Raw genomic sequence first — 8,203 nt, 5'->3', positions numbered from 1 at the left:
AATGAATGGAATTTAATATTATTATCAAATAAAATTGATTTATTGTATATTTAATGGCCTACAAGTATGGAGCCTGTCAGTGAACTGTTTAGAGTTTGCATTTATCAATTCAGGGCTGGAGGGATGGTTCAGCAACGCTGGCTGCTCTTCCAGAGGACTCAAATGCTCAGCGCCTGCTTGAAGTTGCTCACAACCGCCTATACCGCAGCTCCAAGAGATCTGATGCCCTTTGCTGGCCTCCAAAAGCATTCCCACACTTGGCATTCGCTCACACAGAAACACACACTGTTTAGTTTACCCACACACAAACAATAAAAATAAAATTTAAAAGTATTTCACATGTAGCAGAAGTAAGGCTTTAGGGGATTATTTTGCTTATTTGTAATTTTCCACTCTTAGAACACATGTTTGTGCTAAATTTTCATTGACACTCCTCCGTTTCAGCCTCATCACACACGCTCACCCACGGAAGGGAGACACCTCTACATCTCTACAGTGGAGTTCTCCGTATCGCTCACTTGAGAAACCTAACTTGTATGTCCTGATGTCCCTGGGCTGGGATGGGCCTGAGGTTCTTGTCTCTGATGAGAGAGAGAGGACCTGGATCCATCCTACTAGGGAGAGCAAGGGAAGAGAGGTCGATAATGCCCTGCACACCTGAGGACGGTCTTTCCACTTGGGTCGCAAGGAGGGAAAGGGGAGTGTTGGACAGTGGAGGCTGCCAGCTCCAGCATCCCAGAATAATCGCTTTGGCTCTAAGGAGATTGCAATGGCATCAGTCGGCCGCCGAGCATGTCAAGAGCTCAGTGGGCTAAAAGTGGGAGATTCGTTCTTTCCACGCAGACACAAACACTTAGGGATCATCTAAGGGGTCTAAGCTGTGTGTGGTGTTATTGCAAGCAGTGGGGTGAGTCCAGGTCTGCACTGAGCGCTTCTCAGGCACTTTGGACCCGTATGATAAAACACGCTATCCTCCGTGGGCAACCCTAGCCACCTTACACATCTGCAAACTACACCTTACGCCTAAAGGCAAGGCAGGTCTATTCTCAGGGGTGTTGTGGGATGTCTGAGAGGAAGTATGTAAAAGGGGATTGTGCTACTGAGTCTGTAGTTCAGGAAATCTGTCTGTCCCCAGGGGTGCTGTGAGCTGAAAGCCAGAGCTATAGTCAGCTCTGCTGAGTCTGTGAGGGCCTCGGAACCTTCCTGAAAAGGAGGCACCTAAGAAACAATGGCTGAGTCTCGGGGGACCGGGAAGGCACGACACACAGAAACCAAGTGGCCCATTACCTCTCCAGGGACTTCCTGTTTCCTTGTGTGTGATGAGGAGATGGGGGGGGGGGGTCTATTCCTCCTTTACCCACATATCTGAATCTCTATCTAACCCTTTCAGTAAAGTCCAAGCAAAAGCTGCTTGGAGGACAAAGTGTCCGCCACCCCCACTGGAGGCACAGCAAGCAGGTGGCTCTATCTATTGGTAGAGTGTCTTCCTTTGTGTTCTGCTTGCAGGCACATCTGAGGCTCTGAGTGCTCCCTGGAAAGGCAGCTGTGGCCCCAGCTGCCCCATGTACCCCCCTGAGAGATTTAGGGAGGTAGGTGTGGAAGGCTCAGCTTCTTAGTCGTGACCACTTGAGCAGGGCCTCCCAGTGACCCGGTACTTACCTCTTCACGGGTCACGTGTTCTGGACCCCCGTGTTCATGCGAAATCATATGTACCTCCTCTGGGAGGTTGGTACTGTTACACCAATTCTACAGGTAGAGAAGTTGAGACCAGAGACCTTGAATAACTTACTTAAGGTCCCACAGACAGTATGGTAGCCTCCATCTTCGTGGTACCTAACCACGAAGCTATGTGTCCCTCTCAGTATCTCACAAGAGTAAACCGAGGCCCAGAAAAGCAAAGTTTATGTATGTATCTGAGTCTAGCTTCATTGTGATAGGATTCAAGAGAGCTCTGGTCTCATGATTGAAGTAACATTCTCTACACCATCAGCAGTGCGGGGCGGGGGGGGGGGCAGAGGGGTGGAGGAGGGGAAACTTTGCTTTGGTAGAGTAGGTTTTTCCTGCCCCAGGCAAGTCTGTGCTGCCCAAGCTGAAGGGAGCCAGGAAGGAAACCTGGTAGCTTCAGGCTGAGCTGGCTTGATCTAGTCCCCTGAAGTCTTTGGAATGGTAGGGGGACAGGGTTGGGGTGGCTCTGGGCAGCCCTACCCCCCACCCACATACACCTATGAAGGAAAGGACCTATATGGCCTGGAATCAGATGTCTTCCCTGAGCAAAATGAGCTGGAACCAGAATCCTCTGGAGAGCTGAGATATTGAAGAACCGTTTTGAACACATTCTCCAAGACCTCAGGGTATAGATGAAGAAATAGAACCCCAAAGAGAAGGGGTCCCACAGCCAGAGGCATGCTAGGAAGGCTGATGTGTGTGTGTGTGTGTGTGTGTGTGTGTGAGAGAGAGAGAGAGAGAGAGAGAGAGAGAGAGAGAGATCACGCTTGCACAGTCCCCTGAAGGTGTCTGTGCCCTGGACCCTCCATTCTGCGGCAGGGGAATCGGGGGAATCACTGTTCCCATTGGCACGGGAGATGGGTGCAGATGAGAGATCCCGGAACAGCGTGGCTTAGCAGGCTCAGATAAAACAAACCCTAAGGGGAAGTAAGAAGTCCCATGGTTGGGTCAAACGCTGTGTTGCCAGCCTGGAAAGAGGCCGGGCTGTGTCCAGGGCCAGGGCTGGGGGCAGAACTTTCTCATCTCTGCCTCCTTTTCCACTCTGTCCTTTTTCTGACTGTCTAACAGGTGCACATCTTCAAAGCGGAAAATGCTTCCAGTCCTCTGTGTAAGGGATAACGCTGGGCCTGTCTGCAGCCACCAAGCTGTCCCTTGCATGGCTACCACACCCACACCAGCTGCAGAAAGGCCGCTGATAAGAGCGGTGCAGCCACAAGAACCGAGGCCCGGCTTGTGATTTCCGATTCAGTTAGGCCAAGGCTGATAAGGCGAGTGGTCCACACTGCCGCTGCTGGCTGGAGCCTCTATCGCACACTGGGCTTATTCATTCCACCCATTCATGTTCCCTGTCATTCATGCATTCATTTTCCATCTGCTCTATTGGATGAGCCATGCGTTCTCACATAAATGGAAGAACTAACCTGACTGGTACTACCCCAGAACTCACGGGAGGCGTATGGCCTCAGAACACCAATGAAGAGACTCTGATAGGATTAATCTTGGTCACCTGGAAGAGTCAGGAAAGAAAGTAATGGGAGGGGGCAGAGCCAGAGGGGAAAAATAATACACATCCATGGAACTGTGTTTTTCTTACGGTTTCTTCTACAAAATGAGAGTGAGCACAGAACCTAGTGAAGGCCCCACAGGGAAACAAACAAATAAAACCCTGTAACCTCATGGCCCCAAGGCTGCAAGTGACCGAGGCCTATGTCAGACAGACTTAATCTTTAAAAAGCAGGGACCTCATTGGGTCACATAGCTGAGCAGCGTAGAACTAGATGAGGCAATGGGGTTTCAGGCATGACTGGATCTAGGTGCTTAAATTACAGCCTTGGCAATCTACCTCTCTCCAGAGCCAGAGCCGTTTACCAATGGAAGAGCCGGTGAGATTAAGGGAAACAGGTGGAGAACGGTTTTGCCATGGCTCAGGACAAAGCCCACAGTGTCTGCTTTTGGGATGAGGAAAGTAGTGTTGAGGGGACTTGGTGTGGCTCAGATGCAAATATTGGGGCAGATACTGTGATGACTTGGGGTTTCTGTTCTGAACTGAGAGACAGAGATGCAGGTTTGGAGTGAAATCGTTCGGCTTGTACATGTTGAGTGGGAGGATCCTGCAGGGCATCTGGCCCAGATGCCCAGTGTGAGTAGGACACAGCTGGGATACCTGGACCTCTGGGAAACCTAGGCTACTGCATTGCAACCTCCTAAGTATGAGAGTGGATCCTTGTGGAAATACCCCTCCCTCCCTCTGGACCCTCTGTAGTAGTAAGTCAAAATGAGGAACCCCCTGGGACTGTGGGTCACCACACCCACTTCTTAAAAAAAAAAAGACAGCCCAGCAGGATATGCCTGGGAGGGGCTTTGAGGGCCCTGAGGAAGGGGAAGGGGAAGGAAGGGGAGGGGCAAGACTGGCTGTGTAAGGCAGAGCTTTCTCTGAAGATCTGGAGCCCACAATCAGATAGATCTACAGGCTCTCCTTGGCTTCTTGGGGATAGCTGGTCTTTTGGGGCTGTTGGCCTCCCAGACAGGACCTCAGAGCCCATTGGCTGGAGGATCTGGGACAGTGAACAACTGCAACCCAGCAGAGGTAGGTGTCCACTGGGGTGGAGTCTTGGGGAGGGCGTTGGGAGAGACAGAACCTAGATGCTAGCCATGGAGGAGAATGCCAGAAAGAGAAACCTCAGGAACCCGAGTCTTTGAAGGCTTATGCTGATGTGGTAACTACTAAGATTTCTGCCAGCTATTTCTGTTCAGCCTATTTTCAGAAGAGGAGAGGACCCCGAGGTCCCATGAGGGGACCTCCCTAGTTTTGTCCGTTGAACTCTGTACCTGCTGGCGACAATGAGGCTAATGCCAATGCTGTGTGGTCACGATTCTCTCAGCAACTTGAGGGTAGCTGGGTAAGAGCTTCACTACCCCTCTTAGGTTAGGAATAGATGGAGGTCACAGGGGGAGCAAGCTGCAGCAGGTTGCAGAAGGGATAAGTGTACAGGGAGATTCCCTAGAGATTCCTGAATCCCTAGCTATGCTGCTTCCAGACGATCATCTGTCCATCTTGCTTCTGGGTATTTAGCTATTGTAATGCCGGGCTGTCTGATACTAAACACACACACACACACACACACACACACACACACACACACACACAGACCCGGGGGGGGGGGGATCCTCTGTCCCTGAGATGTTGGCCTCCTGCCTTGGGTGTCTGACACAGACAGATAGTAAGACACACTAGTTCCGTCGTGAAGCAAAACTCGGGGAAATGGGTCAGCCATGAGGAGGTGATACCAGGGTGAGGCTTCAGAGGTAGGGAGGGCTTGTGTGTAAAGGTGGAGCCCAGGAGCACCCCCAGGGGAAGGAGCCCAATGTGCAAACAAGCAGGACAGTGGGCGCATGACTTAGGATGAGAGAGCAGAGACCTGGGGACTTTGTATGGCAAAAGGTGCCCAGAATCATGGAGGAGCCCGGTGTGGGCCTGTCCTCACTCACGGATTTGGCTCCAGGTAGGTGTCATCCCTGGCATAGTCTTGCACCCTATCCTATGTGACAGGTGCTGCAATGGGGTCTCCTTTAAAGATGAGGAGGGCTGAGGGTACAGCTCAGTGACAGAGCACGGTGCGAAGCATGCACAAAGCCCAGAGTTCCATCCGAGGCCATGTAAATAAGTAGGTAAATAAAGTAAAATGGAGGCATAGAGGTGTAAGTCTTTCAGACCAGTAGCCCCAGTGATAGAATGGGTTAGACCCCAGGAGGATGGGGTCGGGATGCAGGGCCTCAGCACGCCTCAGAGGCCTGCTACAACAGCCTCCCGCTGTTTCCAAGACCTCTGGTCACCTGTGAAAGGTACACGAAGGTCAGGCTTCACTTCCTGCGGTCCTTCGGCATCCAGGACCCTCAGACTCTCCCAGGCTCCCCAGGAACAATGTTACTGCCCTCACTGCTCTGTCCCATCCAGGTGTTTCCTTCCATCCTGGGAGAGACACCCCAAGGAAGTCGGCCTGCGGGCCTTCACAGGGACATCCAGAGAGACGAGTCCTTAGGAATAGTTAAAATCCTGATTGGCCCTGTGGGGCTGTGGGCTGAGGGGGTCTCAGAAACTCAGCGCTCTGCCTCCCACTTCTGCTTGCCCACTAATCACAGGCTGCAGTTTGGAGATGTGCCCAGTGAGCACATGCTGTTGCTTAGTTAAAAGAAAGAGCAAGATCTGTTGCCCGTTAAATGTGAGCGGCCCCTGAAGTTGAGGAGGACACTTTGGCGGGAAGGGCGAGAGAGAGGTGTTGGAAGTGGGAGACATAGGCTCCGTGGGCTTTTTCTGTCTCTGTCTGTCTCTGTCTCTCTGGGCAGGAGCGGGTAATTGCGGGTCATAGGAAAACAGCAAGGCTACCTGCAAGTTCCCTGTCTCAGCTCCTCCGCTCCTTTTGGCTTTGCAGGTGGGGCTATACCAGGCCGTACAGGAATAAAACGTTCTTCTCTCTGGGCAACTAGACAGCCCACCCTAGGAGACAGGACCCGCCCTAGGAGACAGGATTGCAGCAGAGTCTAGGAAAGGACGGGGCTGCCAGGTCTGGCTCCTTCAGAGCTGTGGCACTCATCCCAGCCCAGATGCTCTGAGCTGGGCTGCTGACAGGCTTGCGACAGCTATAGGGCCCAGGGGCTTCCATTCGCTTTTCCCACCTGTTTCACCTTTAAGGCTGTGGCTTGCTGAGAATGCACCTGCCCCAAGGGCTGTCCCTTGCTAAGATTCTTGACTTAAGGGAGAGCTCCCCAGCACCCCAGTTCTCCTTCTGTCACTCCCCCTTTTTTGTTTCCGATCTCATCCCTTTATCAAGAATGGTGAAGGATCTTTTTGCCTTGATTGTGTGTGTGTGTGTGTGTGTGTGTGTGTGTATGTGTGTGTAGCAAGCACCTGGAGGCCAGAGGACAGCTTGTAGGAGCTGCTTCTCCCTTCCACCCTGTGGGTCCCAAGGATCAAATTCAGGTCATCGGACTTAGCTGCAAGCCCCCTTGCCCACTGAGTCATCCCATTGGTCCAACAATGGTGAGGGGTTGTTTAGTCCTTACAACTGTCGCTTGAGGGCACCGCACAAGGCATGAGTCTCCACAGGCCGAGACAAAGGACTTTATTCCTCATGGTTTCCTGAAAGTGAGCAGTGGGTATCTTGCTCATCAGTTGTACTTGCTGCCCAAGTCCACGTAGTTAATGAGGAGCTGACCCAAAGGGGTCACTGAACCACAAAAGGGCGACCCTGGGCTTGGAAAACCTGGACCCTGGGTAACCATAAGTAAACTAGGCAGCCTTTCCCCTGAAAGGAGACATTCCGTTGCTTAGTAAAGTATTGCTGGGATGACAGACATCATCCTCCAGGCCAACTGTGTTTCCTGTACACTTGGAGACACTCTCACAAAAGCTCCTAAACTACTCATAAACACAAACCCACGGGGAACTGACTCTCAATCTTCCACTGTCCCCATGCTTACTGCTCCATGGTTGCACTCCCTCTTAGACCCTAGGCACCCTCCTCCCTCAGGACTTGGCCTCTGTTCTCTTAAGATATCTCTGCTGCAGATGGCTGTCCCCTGAAGGTTTCTATCCAGATGTGACTCCCCCTCAGGAGATTTCTAATTGCCCTTTTAATAAGAGCAGCACATACCCTTGAGAGGTGGGGAATGAAGAGATGTTGATTGAAGAGCAGGAAGCTTCAGTTAGGAGCAAGTCATTGCTGGAGATATTCCCGAAGCATGGTGATTGTGGTTAACAAAAGTGTCTTATGTACAGATTGTCCCTGGCTCATGAGTGTTGACTTTACAGGGGCATGGAAGCACACCCGCACAGCCACCTGCTTTCAGTACTGAATATATCCCATGAGCTACTTAGCACTTCATTATGAACTTGGCTTCATGTTAGATGGTTTTGCTCTACTGTATATAAGCTGGTATAAGTCCAAGCACGTCTAAGACAGAAAGGGCTGAGCTGCGAGCTGGGTAAGTTAAGGCAAGTACATGTTTTAGCTTATGATAGGTCTATCAGGATACAATCTCATCATAGGCTGAAGACCATTTGTATTTGAAAATCATTAAGGCTGGGTAATGGTGGCAGACGCCTTTGATCTCAGCACTAGGAAGGCAGAAACAGATGGCTCTCTGTGAGTTTGAGGCCAGCCTGGTCTACAGAGTGAGTTCCAGAACAGCCAGGACTACCCAGAGAAACCATGTCTCAAAAAACAAGACAGGAAGGAAGGAAGGAAGGAAGGAAGGAAGGAAGGAAGGAAGGAAGGAATTAAGGAAGGAAAGAAGGAAGGAAGGAAGGAAGGAAGGAAGGAAGGAAGGAAGGGAAAAGGGGCTGAAGAGATGGCCCAGAGGTTAAGAACACTGACGGCTGTTCCTGAGGTCCTGAGTTCAATTCCCAGCACCCACATGGCAGCTCACAATTGTCTTTAACTCCGGTTCCAGGGGATCTGACACCCTCATACAAACACAC

Source organism: Microtus oregoni, unplaced genomic scaffold, assembly GCF_018167655.1.
Source record: "Microtus oregoni isolate MIOR12 unplaced genomic scaffold, Mior012 000015F_ref0000493, whole genome shotgun sequence".
NCBI lineage: Eukaryota > Metazoa > Chordata > Mammalia > Rodentia > Cricetidae > Microtus > Microtus oregoni.
This window is presented reverse-complemented; position numbering follows the sequence as displayed.